This window comes from Antechinus flavipes, chromosome 4 (assembly GCF_016432865.1).
Source record: "Antechinus flavipes isolate AdamAnt ecotype Samford, QLD, Australia chromosome 4, AdamAnt_v2, whole genome shotgun sequence".
Taxonomy (NCBI): Eukaryota; Metazoa; Chordata; class Mammalia; order Dasyuromorphia; family Dasyuridae; genus Antechinus; species Antechinus flavipes.
In genome coordinates this window covers 20,873,780-20,897,761 of record NC_067401.1, presented here as the reverse complement: position 1 = coordinate 20,897,761, position 23,982 = coordinate 20,873,780, and the positions used below count along the sequence as shown (strand labels likewise).

The 23,982-nt window shown below is 39.0% G+C and overlaps 1 protein-coding gene across 5 annotated transcripts in view; it reads right to left on the bottom strand.

The window, feature by feature from the left end:
- AUTS2 (activator of transcription and developmental regulator AUTS2) overlaps positions 1 to 23,982 on the bottom strand; it is a 1,092,405-nt gene that overhangs the window by 678,584 nt on the left and 389,839 nt on the right. The window lies entirely within an intron of this gene.

The window sequence follows — 23,982 nt, the reverse complement described above, 5'->3', positions numbered from 1 at the left end:
AATTTGACATTTACAACTATTTTGAGAATAAAATGCAGTTGCCTAAATGATTCTGTGGAAGCAACATGAGACGGAATTATTCAGTTGACAAAATCTAATTAGGTGTAAATTATTTCAGGTCGTATGAATTATAAAACCTTTCCCAGATAAGTATTTAAGCTCAAAGTGCCTCCAAGTGTCATGGAATATTAATGTGGTGGTTGCCTCTTGTAGCAATTGTGCTTATGTCTTTGACAGAGCTACTAATTTTCGCCAAATTTTTTTCCATTTATTTATTTTGAACTTCTCTCTGTGACTAAAAATATCTTTATGAATCTGCCATCCATTTGGGTCTTTGTTGGATATCCTCTAATGAGATGGCAGGTACTGTGTTTAGCTTTTTTTTCCTCTCTTTTCGCCTTAGCAACTTACTTGGCTTTTCTGAGTTTCTCGATTCCCTTATTTGTAAAACGAGGAAGTTGAACTGGATGATCTCGGGGTCTCTTCCCAATCCTGACCTGTGACCCTATATCTGCCCTGGGTCTCAGTTTCCTCATGATGCCATTTCTGAGATCCCCTCCTGCTTGATACAAACTGGCCTGTGACACTCAACAAACACCTGACAAAGTCCTATGTATGGATACCTAAACAAACATGGAAACTCAAACAATTCTAGCACCTACATAGGAGACAGAATGAACTTGTGTTAGGGTCCTCTGGGGATACTATACTCCCTTTGGATGGCCTTGTGCTGACAGAATCAAACTCTTGAACTCTTTGGGATCCCCGTATCATAAGAACGACAGTCACTCAAAAGAAATCTAACTAGGAATTCATGATAGTCAAGGCAACTGTTTGCCCCATTGTTGGATGGAGAGCCCACTGAATTATTCAATCTGCATATTTATCTTAGCATAGGAGGAAAGAAAAGTGAGATGAATGACATCTCAGAGATTGGGCAGTGCTTTCAGTACTCCCAAACTGTTCCTTCATGCAACAAGAGACTATTTTTTAAACATGATAAAAGTATGTGTTAAATCCAATATATGTATACATATTTATTCAATTATTTTTATGCACAAGAAAAATCAGATCAAAAAGGAAAAAAAAATGAGAAAGAAAATAAAAAAGCAAGCAAACAACCACAAAAAGAGTGAGAATGCTATGTTGTGATCCATACTCGGTCCCCACTCTGGGTGTAGATGGCTCTCTTCATCACAAGGTCATTGGAACTGGCAATAAGAGACCACTTTCAAACAAAAGAAGAAATAAATATAGAATGGTGGAATCAGGGCCAAGAAGACCTAAATTCAAATCCCACTTCAGACATTTGTTAGATGCATGGTACTGGGCAAGTATACAGAGACAGACAAAGAGAGGGATAGACAGAGGGAGGGAAGAGTATTTGAGTTACTTTCACTGGTACTCAAATAACCAGAAAGCCCAAGAAAGTGCCTTACTTTAAGATGGTTTCTAATCTGGAACTTCAAGGAGGATAAGGATTCTGAGGAAGGGGTGAGTGCATTTTCAGAGAGGGAATGAGCTCTACAATGGAAAGTGATGGAGCTATGTAATGGAAGCAAGTCAAGCAGTCTTTAGAGAATAGAATGAACAGAAAAAGGAGTAAGGAGATCCATGTCCACTTAGGACTTGGTGGAAAAGTGAGGGCTGGCAGCCTAGATACTGGTTCATTTGCCTACTCAAGAGTCCAAAAGAATTCCAATTCCAAGTCCAATTATGAATCCCAGTCATAAAACAGTGGCTATATGGGAATGTGGCAATTATATGGGAATAGCTGGTAAATGTTCTGATTCCTGAAAACTCTATGAAACAGGAATAACAAGAGCTGTCGAACCCTATCATAGGATGAAGGAAATTCTAGATAACAGAGAGAAGGGGCTTTGGAAATCTAAATTAATCATTTGAAAGGGTCAATGACAGCAAGGCTACTTAAGGTTCATGTCTCTGAAATATCAGCTTCAAATCTGTTACCCAGAAAGAGTTTTTAAATTGAGAGCTATTTCTAAGTTTTCCTTCTCAGTGTAGCCTGAGATTTACATATGTCCTCCAATTTCATCTATTGTACACTAGTGTGGTATGGACCGGAGGGAAATGGGGGAAGGAGGGAAGCAAGAAGGAGGGAGAGGAAGGAAAGATAAGGAGATGAGAGATGAGAAAGAGAGAGAAGGAAAGACAAGAAAAAGGAAGAGAGAGGGGGAAAGAAGAGGGAGAAAGTGAGAGAAAAGAAGTAAGGGTAGAAAAAAAGGATAGAGAAGATGGAGAGAGAAAAAGAAAGAAAAGAGGAAAAGGGAGGAAAAGAATAGTGTAGCTAAAGGAAAGAGAAAAGGAGAAAAAAAGATGAAAGAGAAAAAGAGGGAGAGAAAAGGGAGCAAATAAAGGAAGAGGAAGAGGAGAGAAGAGAGAGGGATGGAGAGTCCCACTCTGTTGTGACATGGTGACTTCTCTCCTTAAAGGACCACAGCTGAGAGTGGACAGGGTGTCAGGTTCAAGTATATACACACTCTCAACAAATCTATAAAACCCTGGTGACACACCGACCTGACAGGCGAGTGAGAACTCCACACATCCCGGCGCGTGTCTCGGGCTGGCCTGACATTTGGAGAAACAATAACCACCCCCAAACAAGACAGGGGGTCCAGAGAAAAGGCAGGGGGTGTGTGACAGGAGTAAGCGGTGAGCAGACAACTAAAACTAAGGGGGGGATGAAGGGAGGGGGGAAATGAAGCAAGAAAGAAGCATTTGTAGCCGTAAAATTATTCCCTCGCTTTTGTCAATGTTCTCTCCCAATTCTATGAGAGTTAAAGGCCGCCAAGTAATAGGCACTGCAGAGTTTTCCCCTGGGGAGCGGCCAGGGCCACTAACCCTGCTATTAGAGGCCTGCCAAGCTTTGTCAATGCAATCTGCTGAATGCCTTGAGTGACAAGCGATCAATATTCTCCACTCTCCTGGGTCATCACAGGTGACATAGGCCTAAGTAATAAAACAGCCTTGGCTGCCTCCGAACTTAAATGCTTCCCCAGCCACAATATTTCTCTCTCTCTCTCTCTCTCACACACACACACTCACTCTCGCTCTCTTTTTTGTCTAAGCGCCTCTAGCTAAATTTCTCATAGATCGAACCGTCTGATGGGGACAGAGCTTCTGAGGAATTGCGAGGTGTTGGGATTGATGCTAGCCAGTGAAAGCTCAGTAGACTGGAGAAATAGGTCCGAATAAATCGAAAATGACGAGCTACACGGCTGTAATCTGCCAGCATCGGGCCCTGTAGCAACGAGCCCACCCCCGTGAAGAAAAAGCACGCCAGGCTGGGACCACCAGCCACCTGCTGGAATGGGGAGCCCATGCCCATCATCCCACACTGACTTCCACCGCCCCTCCTTGGCCCTTGGCGCCATCTCTTTGGGGAGGTAATTCTTTTTTAAATGGAGTCCATGCATGTGGGGAAGCAATGGATGGCACAACGTCGCCATCAATACTCATCGGCATTTCACCAAAATGAGGCCGTGTGTCTGACCCAGGTTGGGGGGCAGGAAGTGGGAAAATCTTCCTGGTGACTCAGCTTTTGGGGGCTACAGGTCGGTTAATAGCAGGTTGCTTCTGCAGGCAGGCATGTGTTAGCAAACACCTTTTCTTCCTCTATGGTTTCAAAGGAAGCAGCCTCCAGGGTACTCTCCAAGCCACAGTCTGGACCATCCTTGGTTCCCGCCATCATGCACTATGGTAACTGATAAGCACCACAGTAACTGACAAGCACCTCCTCCTGCCATCACTATAGTAGTATCCTTGGCTCCCATTGTCATGTACCATGGTAACTGACAAGCACCACGGTAACTGACAAGCACATCCTCCTGCCATCATGCACTGGGGTAACTGACAAGCACCTCCTCCTGCTATCACTATAGTAGTGTCCTTGGCTCCTACTGTCATGCACCGGGGTAACTGACAAGCACTGTGGTAACTGACAAGTACCTCCTCCTGCCATCACTATAGTAGTATCCTTGGCTCCTACTGTCATGCACCGGGGTAACTGACAAGCACCTCCTCCTGCCATCACTATAGTAGTATCCTTGGCTCCTGCCATCATGCACCGGGGTAACTGACAAGCACCTCCTCCTGCCATCACTATAGTAGTATCCTTGGCTCCCACTGTCATGTACCAGGATAACTGACAAGCACCTCCTCCTACCATCACTATAGTAGTGTCCTTGGCTCCTGCCATCATGCACCGGGGTAACTGACAAGCACCTCCTCCTGCCATCACTATAGTAGTATCCTTGGCTCTTACTGTCATATCCTTGTCTCCCGCCATTATGCACTGTGGTAATTGACAAGCACCTCCTCCTGTCATCACTATAGTAGAGTGTAAGCTTCTGGAGGGAGCATATGCTAACCACTCCCGGCTTTCATTTCTCTTTCCTCAGAGTCTTATGCATGTTAGTTGCTTAAAAATTATTTGCGTAATTAAATTGAGGATTGATGATAACATGAGAAGAAAAAAAATTACTGAATTCCAAAGAAGATTTTCCTCAATTGAGTGACATAGCAGCACTAAAACCAGTTTTTAGATAGGTAATGTAATGCTCAAGGACGCAAAGGAGGCACACAGAAAGTATTTAATAAATGCTTGTTTGTTGACTGATTGACTGATTGAAGGAGGGTGGTAGATAGTCTAACATCCCCCCTCCAAAAAATTGTCAACTGTAGTCTCAAGTCCAGAAGAAAAAGTGAGTTCAATTTAATCCAGAGAATTATCTATTTTAAGATGGGACTTTGGAGGCCACCTGATCCAACCCCTTCACAAACACATCAGAAAATAGAAACCAAAAAGATTTGTCCAAAGTAAAACAGATAATAAATGGCAAAAATGGGATTTGAACTGAGATTCTTTCCACATCTAATGAATTGCTCTTTCTATTGTATCATGCTGCCTCCCAAATGCAATTTAATTCAAGGCCATTCAACAAGTGTTTATTACCTATATAGTAAGTACCAGATACTGTATCATATATTAAGTTTGATCTTTTTTAAGCAAGAATGGTTTTAAAGAATTTATAATCTCATAAGGAGAAAACAATAGGGGCTAAATATAAGAAATTTTAAAAGTAAATATAAAATAATTTGGCGATAAAGAATATTAAAAACAGGAATTAATCCACTAATCAACCAATTGATCAACTAAGAACAGGAATCAATCAACATTTTTAAAGCACCTACTGTGTGCCAGACATTGTGCTAAGTTTCTGGAATACAAAAAGAGGCAAAAGGAGATTACAATATGATAGAGAGACAGAAGGCAAACAAATATATACAAAGCAAGCTACATACAGGATAAATAGGAAATAATTAACAGAGGAAAGGCACTACAATTAAGGGGAGCAGCTAGAGAAAAGTAACTGATATAAATCAATCTAGAAAAGGGAAATGGAGTCAGACTAGAAAAACATTTGAAATGACAAATTACATTGTGATAGAGGCAATATGGCCAGAAATGTGCATTAGTGATACCAATTTGACAAGTGAAGGAAGGATGGTTTGGAGAAGGGTAATAGAATCTAGCCCAACCTCCTCCCTGCTTGCAAGAAGGACCATAACCTGTTTTTGCCATTTGCTTTATAATCACCAGAAAGAGAGAGCATTATACTCTCCACAAGGACACCCTCAAGAGTCTCTCAAGTCTTACAGTCCAGAGGCTGTGATTCTGGTCTAATGAGAATTCCCTGTGAGACAATTTAAACCCACTCTTAGATTGGGATAGGAGGAAGTACCCTACTGGTACTGGGCTGACTATTCAGATACAAAGTCTTTTCCTTCCTGCTCTTCTCAACAGTGTGTACTTGCAAAGAAAAAAAAAAGTCACTAAATGGTAAATGTATTGAAATCTTAATAAAATTGGGGTGGTGAACTAATGATTTTATTCAGGTGGCCCCTTCAGAAATAATTGGTTTATTGTTTACACTGCATGGGGCAGAGAAGTAGAAAACCAGGATGTTTGAGTTTTGTGTTCTTGGCCACCTTGACCTCTTCTCATTTAAAACCTAATTGTACTTAAATTATTCTTTATTCGGCAGTTTTATTCTTCGAATAATCACAAAACTGATCTACATACCAAAAGGCATAGCGAATGGTACTACATAATAGCAGGATGGTCCCCAATGATGCTTGAGACGTTGGTAGCTGAATTAGCAGATTTAATATTTATGCCCTGGTATTCACGCTTTCAAATTTAGTTTTCAGAAGTAATAAAAAATAAAGTCATGGGTGAGAATTTTCCTGGGATTACAAAGAAATCAGAGCCTGATTGAAGGGGAAGAAAGGCAAATAAGAACTAAGAAATCGAGGTGCGAAGAGGAAAGAGAAAAGGAGATCAGGGTTAAAGAAAAAGAAATAGGAAAATGGACGTAGAGGAAGTGGGGGAAAGGGTGAGAGGTGGGGGAGGAAGAGAAGAGAATAAGAAAGGCCATGGTGGAATCACAATGAATGACTCCCAGGGGCAGAGATGCTCAGTCCCAAGAAGGGCCAGCCTCATCCGCCCTGATGGGTCCTGGAAACAAGAGAGGCTGAGAAGCACTAATTGCAGCAGTCAGCTGCTGACAGTGATGAGTATCACACTTTTCAGTTGGATTACAAAGGAAGAACTTGGCCCGAGTCATTCATCCCACAGAAGAGAAAAAGATTAGGAAACACTGGCACTAAATGTTTTACATTTCTTATTATTTCATTTAATCCTCACTATTATTATTATACACATAAGGAAACTGAGGCAGACAAAAGTTAAGGACTTGCTCAGTGTCACACAACTGGGAAGTATCTGAGACCCCATGTGAATTCAAGTTTTCCTAACTCTGGTCCTGAAAGAGAAACATAGGAGATTTAAAGTATGGGGGGAAAAATAATAAACCTATATTTTCTTTCAAAGAGCTATCCTCAGAAATGGGGTGAAATACTTTTTAAAAATACTTTTAGTGCTTAGATCCAATTACACATAAAAAGCTCTTTGGTAATTTAATTAATAAGGTTTCAATAAATTCCTACCTGTGGACCTCCAAGGTGGTGCAGTGGACAGAGCTCCAGGCTTGGAGGCAGGAAAACGTGAGTTCAAATACAACCTCAGATCATTTTCTAGCTGTGTGAGCCTGGACAAATCATTTAACCCTATTTGCTTCAGTTTCCTCATTTGTAAAATGAGCTAGAGTAGGAAATGGCAAACCACTCCGGTATCTCTGCCATGAAAATCCTCAAAAGCATCATGAAGAATTGTGACAAAAACAAATCAAAATGCACAGGATTACAAAGGAAATCAATTATTTTGAAATACTGTCATCAAAAGGATTGTTGTTGTTGTTTTAAGTTCAACGATCTATTGCAACTTTCCTCATTTGTCACATGAGAGAACTGACGGTTTTCCTAAGATCACACAGGTAGTGGTAAGCAGCAGAATTCAAACCCGAAGCTCCAAATTCACAGCTTTAAGGCCGGTGCTCTTTGCAGTGCTGCTATTTCCATGGAAATACCAGATGTATGACCATGAACTTTTAAAGCTTTAATTATGAATTTTATAGCCTCATTTTATAAAGCAAGGGAAATCACCTAGCCCAGCCGCCATCTCATCATGGAGAGACATCAGCCATTTCCACCGTACTTGGAAGCGTCCATCATAATACCGTATACGCCCAGTTCACAGGGTTGAAGTCTTCCCATATAAAAATGTGATTCAAGCTGTGGTTTAGCAAGTAAAGTATTCCATTCAGAAGGATATTTTTTCTCCTGATTTTTGGTGGATTAAAAAAAAAATTAATCAGACTTTTCATGTTAATTTAATGCCCTGGCTGGTGGGTAATTTCCTTTTAATCATGGTAGAGATGAAGAAAGAAGAAAGAGAACATTTTAAAAAGGGAAATGCCAAAAGGGAACCACACCAAAATGTGGAGAGTAAAAGGGGAAGGAAGAAACAGGAAGGAGGAGGTGGTACAAATGAGACAGAATGTGCTTCCAGGAGCAATTCTGCTTAAATTCCACCATGGACCACAGGCATCCGAGGAAGCTTATCCATCATATGATTGATAACCTAAGAGGATGATGTGAAAGTATGAGATTCATATATTTATTAATCATCTACTTTGGGCAGAGAACTATGTTAGGTACTTTGGAGTGATATAAACAACAATTATTCTATAGGATAAGATGAGATTTATGAGTTCAATGGTACCAGAAATACTTCATAGAAGAAACTCCTTCTCCCAATGGAGATCAATAGCAATATCTAGTCTCAGTGATATTAAACAGGCCCAATACAGGCCCAGATTTCAAATGAGGTCCAATATTTAACATTAATAGCTAATTATTATAGTCCTAATTATATTTATTTATATATATATATCTAAAGTAAAATAATAATTGATGTCTTTTTAAAATTATTAATTATTATATTTTAAATACATATCTATACATATAATAATCTCTAAAATATTATAATGTCATTATTATAAAGGACTTTAAAGGAGGGAAGGCATTTGGTAATGGATAAAACGTTCTCTAAACACCCTCTATAATTGTATTTTAGAGAGATGTCAGAGACAATAGAAGGAAGGTGGAAAGGCACCTTATAAGTCATTGAGTCTAACTCTTCTCTTTTATGGAGAGACTGAGAGACCTGGCTGGGGCCACATGGCTACAGAATGAGGAAGGTTTCGGCATTTCTGGAGTCCCAAGACAAGACTCCAATGACTGTTTTGCTGAAATTCATAGAAAATGCAGCACATGACAACCTGTACCATGCAGAGAGAGAAGACAAGATTCGAGAAAAGCTGCCACCAAGGAAAACGAGGAATGGCACAAAGAAAGGGCTCGGGTCGAATTTTAGCTGCTCCGAGACAGTCCACAGCCTCCCCTGCAGGAAGTGAGCTAAAGTTGAGGGTCTCAAGTATGGATCAAAATGGCGGCCTCCCAAGATGACTGTGCAAGGGGATAAGCTTTGCAGAAATGACCGCGCTGTGAAATGTGTCCTAGAACAAAGGGGATGTCCCTCATCTCTTAAACCCCATGGTTTCCTTCAGGGGCTCAGCTCAGAACCCCATCCTGAAGTCCCTGAAGTCAGTGCTCTCTTCCCTCCCACAATACATAGCGATGTTCATATTGTATCTCCCAATAGAAAACAAGATTCTTGAAAGAAAGAATTAGAGGGATTTATCTGGCTAGTTTTTAGTCTTTGGAGTTATTGTCAGATATACAATTTATGTACTTAAAAGTCTTTTTTTGAGTTGGGTGGGTACTTCTTTCATGATACTGTATAGAAGGTCCAATCCTCTATGGCTATATGGTTATATACACATAAAGAATTATCCCTGATATCAGGAATATCTGATTTGAAATCCTGTGGGATGCTAGAAATCCCAGAAATTCACTTACCAGGTGTCAGCCATAGTTTTCTCATCTGGAGATATTAGTACTTTATACTTGTTTTGATACAATATATAAGATAAAAATATGTTCCATATGTATGATGTTTTATATTGTATATATAATATTGTGATAATGTGTGATAATACATGTAACTATATGTCATGTGTAATAATAATACATAGAAAGTGATTTAAAGAAGTCATCAAATTCTATGAGTTAAATATTTGGGCGTTTCAGATGAATTTATCTCAGCATTAGCAGAAGGAATCTAGTATCTTTTTGCAATAATAACAATAACATATACATATGATTTGGGTTATCTCACAGCAATACTGGGAGATAGGTGAAAATATCACACACACACAGACACACACACACAGATACACACACACACACACACACACAGAATTTAAGTGACTTGCCCAGCAAGCAAGTATGTGAGGCAGGATTTGAACTCCGACCCTCCTGATGGAAAAGTCCAAGGCAGCATTCCATTTACAAAAATGTGGATTACTAGATTCTTTAGGAAAATGAATTCTTCCTTAAAGCAACTTAGCTTTCCTTCTTCCCTTTGATTAGAAGCTATGCCTTTTCCCCAATAATCTCATTGACTACAAAGCAATCCTCCATCCAAGGTCAATTGCTTGGCAGGATTTAGAGAGCAATAAGAGTGCTTATTACATTCACTTAACCCAGGAAGGTTTCCTATGTGCGATCTGCCCCATCTCTATCCTAACCCCTTCTGCAACTTGGAATACTTGTCAAGGGGAAAAAAAACAAAAAACAAAAAACAAACAAAAAAAAAAAAACAGTGACCGTGACGTGACAAGTTTTCTGTAATTATTGTTTTGAGTTGCATCTTCCCTTCCCAAACTTTGTCTGTTATGCAATAGGAAAATAATTGGTAGAAAATTAGAAAGGGTTTTGGTAGGGGGCGTGTTGCATTTATTTATGAGCTTCTAAGTGCCTGGAATAAGAATTTTTCTATTATCTCAGAATTCTAAGTGGAGCCACCGTTTCCTTCCAGAAGTGGTCTTGAATGGATTTCAGTTGCAGCCAAGCATCCTTAGCTCAAGGAGAGAAAGCTTTGGAACAGCTCCGGGATTTATGCTCCACGAGGCTGCACTTTTCACAGAGCCCCCATTTTTCTAGCCTATGTCATGGGTTCTTGTCTGCTAAGCTGACACGTCGCCAAGCGGGGACGTGAGAAACGCTGAGCCTGAGCCCGGCATCTTTGTATCAGGGGGAAATTACTCAGAGAATCAATGATTTAAAAAACATTTATTAAGCCTTTACTGTGTGCCCAAAACTGAACTAAATGCTGAGAATGCAAAATAGCAAAGTAAAGCCATTTCTGCCCTCAAGGAGGTCACATTCTATTTGGTGAAAATAACTCATAGAGGAGGCAGACAGGAGCAACAGCAGCGTGGATGGCAAGGACCTCTACTGTCATGGCAGGTTAAACGATAATGATTAGGAGGCTGGCTGGAGAAATGGTAAGATGAATCTTACCTTTATAGTTCCTTATAACAGACCCAGAATCCTGTCTGCCTTTCTTTCTTATAGAGAAAAGGGAGGTTAGATCCTCTAAGAACTTTCTGATAAAGGAAAAATCTAATAGAAAATCTAACACAGAAAATAAGGGGAAAAGAACATTTGATCAGCCCCAAATCCTGGCATAAAGGATATTTGTACTTAATATATCTATATATTATTTATGTAAATTGACATATTTTTACATGTTGGCTCAGTGCTTTTGTCCAGGAGCCGTTCATAGAGTAACATATGTCCAGCATCAGTCAGATGAAATTCATGCTATACTTTGCTTCTGCCCAAGAAGCAGGCATTTTGCACCTCATGTTCACAAAATAGGGAAGAAATGAATGAAAGAAAAAGTATTTATTAAGCACTAGATCTGTGATAGGAGTTGACAATCCAAATATAACACCGACAATTCCTACACTCAAGAGCCTTACATTCCGACATATGTTTGGATTCTTAAACCGGGGAGTCCATGGACAGATTTCAGGAAAATCTGAAATTGAGTAGAAAAAATGCAGCTGTATTTCTCTATCCTGAGGGTTCCCTTTTCATTTGATGTATTTTATTTTATGCATTTCATCATGTTTTTCTCAAAAGAGATTCAACAAACTTCAAAAAATGGCCAAAGAAGTTCATGACTTTACAAAAGCCAGCTCTAAAGGCTTCAGTCCTTCTGGAAGGTTTGCCCTTGACACAGTGAGAGGAATTAGAGAATCACAGGTCTTTAAGGTTGGAAGGGAGCGTAAGAAATATGGTCCAGTACCCATTTTATAGATAAAGGGATTGAAGTTCGGAGACAAAATGGATTGCCAAAGTCTGGCAATGGGCAAGCTGAGCAGAGAAGAAGCAATCCAAAGGAGATCTCTATACGTTATACAAGGCTGTCCAACAAATTGTTATGTAGCTGTAACTCAATTTCTGTCATTTTTAAATTCAGGAGTTAGATGGGGAAACCTTTTTTATTTAACAAGTAAGTATCTATTATGTACACGGCTCTGTAGACACACACATACACACAGAAACACAAAATACTTTCTTATACTTGCCCTAATTCTGCCATGTTATAGCCTCTATCAACAATAACAAATCTAGGCCTGGGATCTCACAGAGGCAGGCTCCAAAGCACCAATTTTATATTCCAAATTCTATTTCAGACTTGGGTAGATGAACAATGAAATACCTCTCCGAGTTAAATTATGCCAATGGAGTATGACATGTCAATCAGTCTCCTATCATATGGGCTTTCCATCCCTAGCCTTCAGTCTGTTCACCATAGGTATAAATAGTATGCCTGCTGCTATCACCTCCTCCACATTTATCTCCATTCTAATTATCCCTAAGGCAACGAAGCCCACTCCTACCAATTTGCCCATCTCCAAAAACATTCCACTAGGTTGTCTGGAATCCCCAGAGTTTACTCTCAACAAATTCCTCTCCCCTCAAATTTTCCAAACAACTATTTCTCCTCTTCACTTTAATTGAAATCTGTTTCTCCCCTGGAGGACATTATATTTTTTACAAATCTCTCCATTCCCTCTTCTCCTCTATCCATCTCATAGGGCTGAGAGAAAGGAAGGATTATTCTTTGCCCCCCTTTCGTGATTGTCATTTATAGACAATTTTTCTAACACCACATCTCTTGTGAGGTCCTTTTAATCTGAATTCCCTCTCATCCTCTAATAAAGTCTCAGGCACTCATCCAATACTCAATAAATTCTATTCTCTTGAATACCATCATTCCTTTCTTTACTCCTTCACCCGCCATCAGCTGCAAGGATTTCATCCTTCATGTAGAGAGAGAGAGATCCTCTCAAAAATCCTCCTTCTCAATTGCTCAGTCTTTTCGACTCTACTGGCTTTCTTGCTCTCCCAAAGAAAAGACCTTACATCCCACGTCTCCATGATATCTTCTATGATGGGTTTTTTTTTAATACTATTTGTTTTAAAAAGATTTAAGAGACTTCAGAGGGGAAGCTTGGTAGGGGAAAAAGGGTTGATGAAAACTACATTGTAAAGAAAATGGGATGATCTGGATTCAAATCTCCCATTTGATGTTTCTTCTCTGTGACCTAATATAAATCTTTTTGATACCCAAATCCACATCTTTTGGACATAGATTTCTCATCTGTAAAATGGGATGATTGGACCAGATGGATTCTTGAGTTACCTTCCACATCTGAATCTACAAATTAGAATTGCCTAGTATCAAAAAGAAAATTTAAAGAAAACATATGACTTCTGGACAACTTTATTCTCTCACAAGTACATAAGCCTTATGAAAGGTAAAATTTACAGTGAAGATACTAATAATCTGGTTTATGTGTTCCCCAACCTCCACCCCCTGAGCCAAAACACAAAGAAATATAAAAAAGGGTTTAGGGAATGGAGCAAAAAAACTTTTCTTTCTTTCCATTTATCACCTGTTACAAAAACTATCTAGTAGATCCTAGGGTTGAAAATGCTTTACTCATTTGAAAGCAGATTTTTTTTTGGTTAATTACAGAAGAAAAGTTTAAAAGCAGAAATTAGAGAACAATATCTTTTGAACTTAATAATTTCACTGCCAATTTTATAACCCAGAGTGATCTTACATAGAAAGAAATAACAGTTTGTTAAAAACGAGTACAGCAGCACTGTACTTAGGCGTTGTTTTTAATCTTTCACCAAATAACAGATGGAGATGGGAAAAGAAGAAGAGAGAATAAGCATCTATATAGCATCTACTATGTGACAAGAACTGTGCTATGCACAAATATCTCCTGTGATCTAAATAAACAGCATTTTCATTTAATTGAATGTCAATGTTGTTATTCATACCAGAAATTTAATGAGGCTATATTTTTATAGTTTAAACATATGTTTGACAATTACATAGCACCCGTTAGCAACTACATGAACTATAAGCATAGTAGTCAGGAGTGGGAGTTTAGAGGGTGCCGGACCTGGAAATTAAGAAGAAATGAGTTTAATAAGTTTGATTCAGAAATTTACTGGGTAAGTCAGTTAACCCTATTTGTCTCAGTTTTTCCCATCTGCAATATGAAATGGAGATGGAATTACACCTATATCTTTGCCAAAAAAAAACCCCAAATGGGGCCATGAAGTTAGACACGAATGAAAAAAATGTGAACTTCAGCACACCGGGAGTCTAGCACGTTGTTAGCAAGCATGTGCCGCAGAATAAATGCTCTACTATTGATGGAACATCGAGAGATCGTGTCTCCACCCCACTCCCCCCAAAATAAATAGTAATCCTAGGACCATGTCCCATCAAACATTTCCATCTCCCTAATAGGAATGTAACAGTTCCATTAGACAAAGACAATGTGTCACTGTTGAATTAGCAACTCTACTGGGGAAAGAGAATTAAGACCCATAGAATGTTGGATTAATTACAACTGCTCTGAAATCAATATCACTATAGAGAAATATCTTGTATATCCTAACAGGAGTCAGCAAAATACCTAGAAAATAATGGAGTTCAATTCAGGTTTTTTAAAGGATTAAGGGAAAGAGAAGTAAGCATAAGCAAAAGATTATCATCTGACAACATATAAAGCAGAAGAAAATTAAAGGCAGGAGAGGAAAGAGATGAGGTCAGGACGAAGGCTTGTACTTCCCCCATGTGACCTCCACAAATTAAGTACAATGAGTTAATATCTAATCCATTAGTGACTCTCTTTTGCCAAACCATAATACTAAGTGGATTCCATATTCCATGTTTATATACTACTTAGCAAATCGTTCGTTCATTCGTCTTCAGGACCGCAGATTATTTGTGTTTCGATTGTATGTTTTCAAAATGCAGTTACTTTACAAACTAACGGCGTTTGAAAAACATCAGTTAGTAGAACCATAATGTGTTTGTTTATGATGGCAGCATTTTCCCATTCTTGTTTCCTGGATCTTAAAATTTTGATTGGAAGCTTTCATTAATTTAATAATCTAATATAATCCTATACATATCACAGAGGCAAATTAAAATGTTACCCTGTTAAACAAAATCCACTCAAGGAAGAAACAGCAAGGGCAGGGATCTGACCCTTCACCTTTGGTGATCTTTTTCTACTTTTAAAGCTTTTCATTCTTCAGAAACACACCCCTTCCCAATAAAATAAAAATATTTTCAGAGTTACCATCGGTAAAAGGTTTGGGACGAGCTAGACTAGCCTTCTGCCCTCGAAGAAGCCACAGAATAATGAATTACTCAATCAACCAACCCCAAAGTATTTATTAAATTTCTATAAAAACCATGGGGATGTTCCAGATTCTTGATAAAGATACAAATAAAAATGAGATATAGTCTTTACCCTCAAAAGGCTTATATTGTATCTGAAAAAATAATGTATATAAATAGTGCGATTTACTAGATGATAAGTAATAGTAATAGAGGAGAAGGATTCAAAGATTCTTTAGATTCTAGAACAATCCTAATTTTATAGATGAGGAAATAGAAGCCAGAGAGATTGTATAATCTGCATGAAGTTACACAAGAGAAAAAAAAAGTGAATGGAGATCAGACTAGAATCCAGATCATGGCGACTCACAGGCCTGGGTGATAATTGCTATGCTATTCACATCAGAGTGTACCCCCAGGTATGTCCTAAGTCATGATAAATTAGAGTCTCTGAACCCAGGGGACTTTGGTTGAAATCAGTGCCTTTTTACCAAATACCTGTGTGACTTTGGACAAGTTATGTCTCCTCCTAGCCCTTAGTTTCTTCCTTTAAAAGGAGGGAATTGACTTAAAAGGCCTCAGAGATCCTCCCAAATCTAAGACTTTGGTCCTGAGATATTTAATAAGCCTCCTGAGGGGAAGAATGGTCACTGTCAGTTGCTATGGGAAAAATGATATGGACTTGGAACTGATTTCAATGTCACTGGGCAAGCCAACCCTTAGGACCCAAATCTGATTCTATGAAATCCAAAATGACTAGAGACCAAGTGAATATTTGTGGCTCCCATGAAGGAACTCATTTCCACATCAAATGAAAACCTCCCCCAACAAAAATTGATGAGACAGAGGCAGAAGGAAAATAGGGTATGACTTATTATTAACTTGACAAAGAACTGTGGGATTCAAAGAACAAGCATTTATTAAATATTGGGGTCATTCTGCATCTCCATTCATGCATTTCTCTAGCTAAAACATCATTTCTCATTTGCTTCAGGAGAGATGTGGATTGGTATAAAGCTGAATGAATAAATGAATAAAATAATAAACAGCGGTAAACTGAGCCAGAGAAACTTTTCAGAAGTAAACAAGATTAATATCAAATATTAATAAATCATAGAAACCAAACTAGGACAAAGGGATGCCTGAGAAGGCATTTTTGTTCAGTTTCTTCCCATTACAGTTTTGTCAACTGAATGATGAGAGAAGTTTCTCATGTAGCAGGAATAAAATTCAAGTCCTATGATTCTAAATCTAGTGTTCCTTTTATTCGCTATTTATTAGTAATTAGTGTTCAAAGAAGCTGGCGTGGGTTGGAGGGGGAAAGAAGAAAAGGAAGGAAGAAAGTTGATATGAAGTTCCACCTAATAAAAGAAAAAGAGCCAGGATAAAACTATGACTTCTTTTATTTTGGTTTCACTCAAAACAAAACAAAAGGTTATGAATGATATCAAGCACTAGAACCCAAAGCTCTAAAAATTATTGCTCTATTTCAGAAACTACAGGAAAGCTCAGAGATTTTGGTATGGAAGGGATTTTCAGGGTCACCATCAGCTAATCCAAGAGTTTTGAACCTAAATCTGGGAATTTAAATTTTTATATATATAATGTATATCTATGTATATACATACACATAGATGTATATACATAATTATACACACATATACATATATAAACATATGTGTATAGATCTATTTCAATAACAATATTTCATCAATTAGCTAACCAAGGTAGTAATAATGTTACAAGAGAGACAAAAGATGTGATAAAGGAAGAAAAACTAGGTCCTAATAGCTAACAGGCCATGGGGAAGAAAGGAGTAGTGAGCAGAGGGCAATAAGTAGTTTGGGAGCTTGAGCGATTGGTAGTGTGGGCAAGGCAACAAAGTCCGTTTGGGGCGTGCTGAATTCAAGATCTGGAAATTCCATAGGAGGTATGGGTCTCAGAAAAACCTGCAAAGAGATAATTAACTGAATCCCTGGAAGCTGATGAGCTTTCCAAGTGAAACAGGATAGAGTAAGTAGAGGGAGGGGCGGGGGAGAGTCTGGAGGATGTCCCCAGTAAGAAGGTCTGACATCCAGCAACGGAAGAAGAAGGAGGCTCCTGAGAAAGGAGAAGGGGTCAGCAGTGCTCCCCTGGGAGGGGTGAAGGAGGAGGGGCCCTGAGAAAAGACCCCTGGACGTGGCAATGAGGAGACTCTGGGAGCACTGGGCGGCACTTTCTGATCCAGCAAGGCTGGAGGCCAGGCTGTGGAGGCTCCAGAAGAACGAAGGAGGAGAATATAGAGGCTGGTTTCTTCTGTGTTTCTACGTATTTTGCATTACGCATTTGGAGACATTCTCCTGAGAGGGCCACAGATTCACTGAACCACCAAAGGGATCCATAACCCACAGAGAAAAGGTTACGAGCCTTGGCCCGAGTCCAAACTCCTCATTTTATAGCAGAGAAAAAACGAGGTATGGAAAAGGTCAGGGGCTTTCCACTGAACCAGAAATGTGAATCTGAACCGGTCAGTCAGTAAACATTTATTAAGTGTCTACTATGCGCCAGGCCCTCTGGGAGTACAAATAGAAGAACTTTCCTGCCCTCAGAAGGGTCACAGTCTAATGAAGAAAGATAACAGACAGAAGGAAGGGGGTGAGGACAGAATCCAGGCCTAGGAGCAGTTTTTCTCCAGCCTGTTGTGAATAGGAACTATTTTAGTCTTTATACTTATACTCCTAGCACCTAGTGCATAACAGTTGTTTAATATAAATTTATTACTTTATTATTAGTAATGCTAATTTTGATTAATAATAGTTACACCATTATTCATTAAAATACTATTATTAATTATTAATAAAATAATAATATTAACATAATTATTGAAAATAATTACAATGTGACAATATGGTACAATGGGAAGTGGTGAATAGGAGTGTCAGCAGTACCAGGTTTAAATATACTGCCTCGACTACTTCCTACTCGTGTTTCCTGAAACAAAATACATCGACTCTCTGGCTTGATTTCTTTTAATCTGATAAATGAAAGGTCCCTAATAGATGACCTCTGAATTCTGTTCTAGCCCTCAACCTGCGACTGTAGGGATCGCTGTATCAAATCCTTCCTGATGATACGAGAATCCCTTTGCAAAGAGCGACTGCTGGATCCCATTTCACTCCCTGGGAATCTTAGGGATCCCTCAACCTCCTCAGTGGCTTTTTCCCCAACACTTACCAGCTTCCAAGAGGTTCAGAATTTCAACATCTCTGCAGGGGAATAAGACAGCGAAGTTGTAAGTCTTAGGAGTTCATTAAGAAGGTCTGATTTATATTTACTAAGTGATTAAAGAAGGAAAGGGGCTGCCCTCAAGAAGCCAGCAATTTAATGGATTAGATAATATGCAAATGAATATGTACATACAAAATCTACACAGGGTAATCTCAGAGGGAAGAACTTCAGGACTGGGAGAGATCTCAGAAATCATGTCACCAAATAGATCTCCAATCCAAAGGCCAGACTAAGGTTGGACCCAGAATTGAGTCGACTGCATCTGACTTTTCATCACTCCAGTCTATGGTTCTGCTACAGGGCAGTTTTGCTTTCTTGAGCCATTGGGCAAATTAAAAAAAAAATTAAATGTACATGCTACAGAATGGCTTATATTGACTGTCATTAATTCCTACTTTCAGCATAATCCTTCATCTGGGAGTTATTCCAAAACATAGGAGTTAATGACACTAATATAAACCATTCCAACAAAGCATGTGTTTCCTGAGCTTTATTCCCATGACTAAATGCCTTTTCAATGCACTTTTATTTACTGGGATAGAAATGGCTTTTCCCCATGCTCGACTCTGTCAGAACTCTGAAGGCTGCATTAAACCCCTTTTATTTCATTTTCTTATTTTCTTTGGTGGGGGGAGGGAAGGAAGGGGAAGGGACAAAGAAACACTAGTAGGCATTTTCCCCACTAGGTCCATGGCTAAACAAAAGCCTTCTGGTAGGATAGGACCGTTTGAAGTCCAGAGTCCCAAAAGCTCCAGCCTCTCCCCTTCTTAAATCCATCAGCCATCCTCTGACAAAACAACCTTGCTAAGTCAGAATTCTGCCTATGTCACCCTTCCACCTAAAACTAGCTAGCATTTCTATAGTTTTCAGGGGTGCAAACTGCTTTACATAGAATTGTTTCTTTGACCCTCACAACAACCCTCTGAGGTAAGCGCTCTTATATCCATTTTACAGATGAGCAAACTGAAGCTGAGAAAAGTTAGGCCCATAAGTGAGGCAGAATTTGAACTCAGTTCTTCATAACTCAAAGGCCAGCACTCAGCCCCTCGCACTAATGCCCTGGCTACATACACCTAAATCCTCTAGGCATTCCAACTGACTCTAGGATACAACACAGCTCCCAGATCTGTCGCTGGAAGCCCTCTGTCATCTGCTGAATCCCAATTAGCAAACCGGGCCCAGTCTTTGCCTTCTTGGCTTCCTGAATGATTATTATCATCGAGGTTGGTACAGAGGATGATGGTAATAACAGAGATTCTGGCAAGATGGTTCACGCTGCTGCTGTCAGGAACAGAACCATAAAGATATTTACTGGGCTCGGTTCCATAGCAGCTATTTCAGGGAAGGCAGGATCAAGGTGACAGAGGCAAGGAGGAGAATGGATTCAGAGGACCCGAGTCCAAAGTCTGACATTTGTTTCTTTAGTTAAAATGTCCCTGAGCCTCAGTCTCATCAAGGATGGAGAGGGTGAGGAAGAGCTTCTAAATCCCTTCCAGCGCTAGATCGCTGATCTTGGCTGCTGAATAAGGCTGATCGCACCTTCTTCCTTCTGCCATCCTGAAGGTTTGGACTTACTGAGCATCACTTGGGAAACTGAGGCAACAGGAGGCTGCTGATGGAGCCAGCCTTGCAAGTCACCAAGGAGAGTGACAGCTGCCATTCACAGACTTCCATGAAGTAGATGAGAGTGGCCAGAACCCTCGTGACGACGAACATGGCTGCTTAGAGCCAGGCTGAGAGTGCTGGAGATCAGATTACGCATTCTAAGGAGAGAAAGGATCTAGAACATGGGAATAAATGACAGAGATCACCAACAAGGCGAGAGCAAGAACACAAACCAACTTCCTCTCTCCCTCTTCTTGTCCCTTCCCTAATTATGGTCTTCAATACAAAAATCTTCTTGACTCCTTCTCCATGGGATGCAGGTGACTTAAAAATGGTACCTGATGTCAATTATAAGGTCTCAGGAAGAAGACAAACACAGGAGTTAGACATTTAGGAGGAGCCTGGATGTGGATGTCCCATTCTCGAGTAAATACCCTGATGGTCCTCATTTTGTCAATGTTTGGTAAGTTATTCAGAACGAGAATGTTGAATTAGCATCAAGAAGATAAAGATCAGAGAGAAGAAAGCCCAGAAGTGGGCTGCTGGTTGTAGAATTTCTGCAGAATAAGCAGAATAATAATATAACAATAATAAAACAATAAATAAGCAATGAGGGGCAGTGGGCTTGATGCACTGAAAACTGATCTTAGAATTGGGAAGATCAGGATTCGAGCCCCATCTTTGATACAATAGTGAGTATATGACAAGATACATAATATGTATCTAAACCTCTTGGAACTCAAAACAATTCTCTGAAAATAAAAGTTGCATAGGAGATAGAAAACTGCACTGGTAGAAATTCTTGATGAGAGAGGGTCCTATACCAGTGAAATAGCATAATAATAAATGAATAATATAGAGAGTTATAAATGTGTGTGTGTGCTTACTGACATGTACATATTCACATATGTATCTATATCTTAAATACATAAATTTATATAAATATATATTTGGTTTATAGTCTACAAAGCACTTTACATATATTCTATCATTTGATCTTCAAAAGAAGCTATTATTTTCATTTTAGAGTCAGGAAAACTGAGGTTATTTAACTTCAGTTGATTTACTCAGGGGTCCCAAAGCCAGTCAATATTTGAAGCAGGATTCACACTAAGATATTCCAGACTCTAACCGTTATGTCAATTTGTAACCACTGTTCTCACTCCCAGGAAGTTTATATGACATCCTAAGATAATAAATTTAAATTTGGAAGGGACCTCGGGGAACATTACATTTAACCCCTCGTTTTGGTAGGGAAAAGAATCAAAAACCCAGGGAAATGAAGAGCTTGTTCCAGATGTTTAAGCCAAAAAAGCCAAAAAATGAACAAATAAAAATAACATGCAACATGCCGAGAGAATTCCTAGGAGAATCTAAGCATCTCCAAACTGAATACATATACTCTCTCTCATGGCCAGAGGGTACATTTAATTCTATACATGTGCAAAAGAAAAATTAAAGTGGCTCCTAAGATGAGAGCTCAAGGAGAATGCTAACTAGTGGGTAATTCAAATGCTGTACTTCCTTGCAGGAGAATTAATAGAGTGACATGCTGCCTTCCTGAATGCCTTAACACGATAACACAGAAAACATCTAGACTGCGTATATATCTATCCATCCCAATTTCCTCCTTATGCATTCTATGTAGTAAACCAATTAGACTATTTACAGTTTCGCAAATGAAATATTTATTTCTGTGCCTTTCTTTTCATAAGCCGAGTTTAGAATGTACTCCCCTTCCTCATCTTCATATCTCAGGATTATTAATTCCTTCAAGACAATTACCAACTCCTCCAAAAAGGCTCTCATGATCCCCAAAGCACTCATCCATAATTTTTAGTATTATTCCCTCACCCCAAAAAATATCAATTTCTTGAGGGGAAAGGTTATTTTGTTCTCCTTTTTGAACCTCCAAAACACAGAACACAACACTACATCCATAGTAGTTGCTTAATAAAGCTGTTGAATTTAAGTGGAAAAAGAAAGAAAGAAAGAAATGTAGATAACTTGTAGTGACAATAGTAAGAGCAGACATCTACAAGGAATTTAAATTTTGCAAAGGGTTTCATACACACAATAACATCATCATTTTGTGACACACGCGCCATATTGCCATTAGAAGCTGCACTCCTTTAAGAGAATATGTTTCTTACAGGTTGTCACGTGCATGTGCACTTTGGAGATGGCTAAGAATAAATAATTCTGCAAATGATGCTGACTCTCTAGGTTACCATCAAATGTTGTCTTCTGATTTATGAGGACATAAGAGAAAGTGTTTCTACCTTTTTTTCAATGAAGGAAATTCGAAAGAAAACTGATAGGAAAAAAAGGAAAACACATTCACATGCAGGAAAAGTTTCCTTTATCCCTGCAGAGACACTGAAACTTCTTTTCTTTGAGATGTAAGTGTATTATTTTGAATGCTGCTGCCCTATGTTCCAAGTACAAAACATTTTTTAAAAGGCTGCCTTGGATGGCATTAATTTAAATGAAAATAAATCCACATTATTGATCTGGCATCCCCCAATTTCCTGCACAGTGCATCTCATGGCATCATTAAGCTTTATTTGAGCACTGCTCTGTAAAAGACATATAACCAAGCTCCAAACAGCAACAGCAGGACCACACAAAGTACCTTATTTATTTGGATCCTTTGTAAGGACACCCTGAAGCACAATTTCCAGTAGAGCTCTATGAACTTGGGCAGTTGGGAAGCTATAGCAGCAGGCTCACCAATCTGGTACCCGGAGACGACGCAGCTCATATCTTTCAGCAAATGGGCTTTCCTGCCCTGAAGCTCGAGAGGTGAGAGCCAGCCTCCAAACAGAAATGGGCTTTGTGAAGAGGAGGTTTGGACGCTGACCAAAATAGGGAAGGGAACTATGGAAGGGCAGGGCACAATCAGCTGTAAGTAGAGAATGACCTTTTCAACCATGGAGATCAAGGTCATTTGTCAAGGCTTTGGTCAAAATCAAAAGATGATTATGAGATGGAACTATTTTCCAGCTACCAGTCCTTAACACCAATTTCATAAACAATTCTGAAGTCTGGTAGAACTATGGATCCTTTCTCAATAATCTTTTTTAAAAAATTTATAGAAGACGTAATTCTAAAAAAATAAATTATATTGAAATATGGTTATTTAAATCTTTTTTTAATGCTTGACCTCAGACTGAGAATTCTGATAATAAATAAAAAGGAGAAAATCGTGAAATTCCATATTTCCTTGGCTGAAAGCCTGTTTAACCCTGAGCCATTGACTTGTCCTTTCATGTCCAACACAGTATACCCCTGAGGTTCTTTTAAACTCTGAATCTATGAACCTTCTAATCTCAAAACATGAGAAAACATAGAGGGAAACTATTTCCTCAGAGCAATTAAGGAGCCATGGAAAAAATTAAAATGATTATACCTTTAAAAATAGTTACTAATGTCAATGCTATTCTACAAGTGGAAGACAGGGGCTTCATTTTCATAAAAGATAAATCAAAAGCAGTTACTCCATCAGCATAGCAACATTAAATAAGGCTTACAAAATATTAGTGCAGCTTTAGGCTGCAGGAAGTACAGGAAGATAAGGAGAAACACAAGTAGGAAGTAAGGAGAGAGTGTGGCAATAAAGAATTAGTGTGAGTGCTAGGAAACTTGGGTCTTGAAACTGAACACTGAAACAGAGTAGGACAATTCCAGGGGAAAAAAAGGATAAATTTCACTCTTTCTAGGAACATAGATCTGGAGCAGAGGTTCTTAAGCTAAGGTTCACAGGATTTCTGAAAATCTGTGAACTTGGATAGGAAAAATATCTTTATTCCAATGGAATTAGTTTCTTTTGTAATCCTATGTATTTTAATTTATGCATTTAATAACATCTCACTGAAAAGGCTTGCTCCCTAAGTTTCAGATGGCAAATGGGTTCTAGAGCATAACAAAGATTAATAACTGCTTATCTACACCTTATACAGACCTCAAACCATTGAACTCAATTCCTTCCT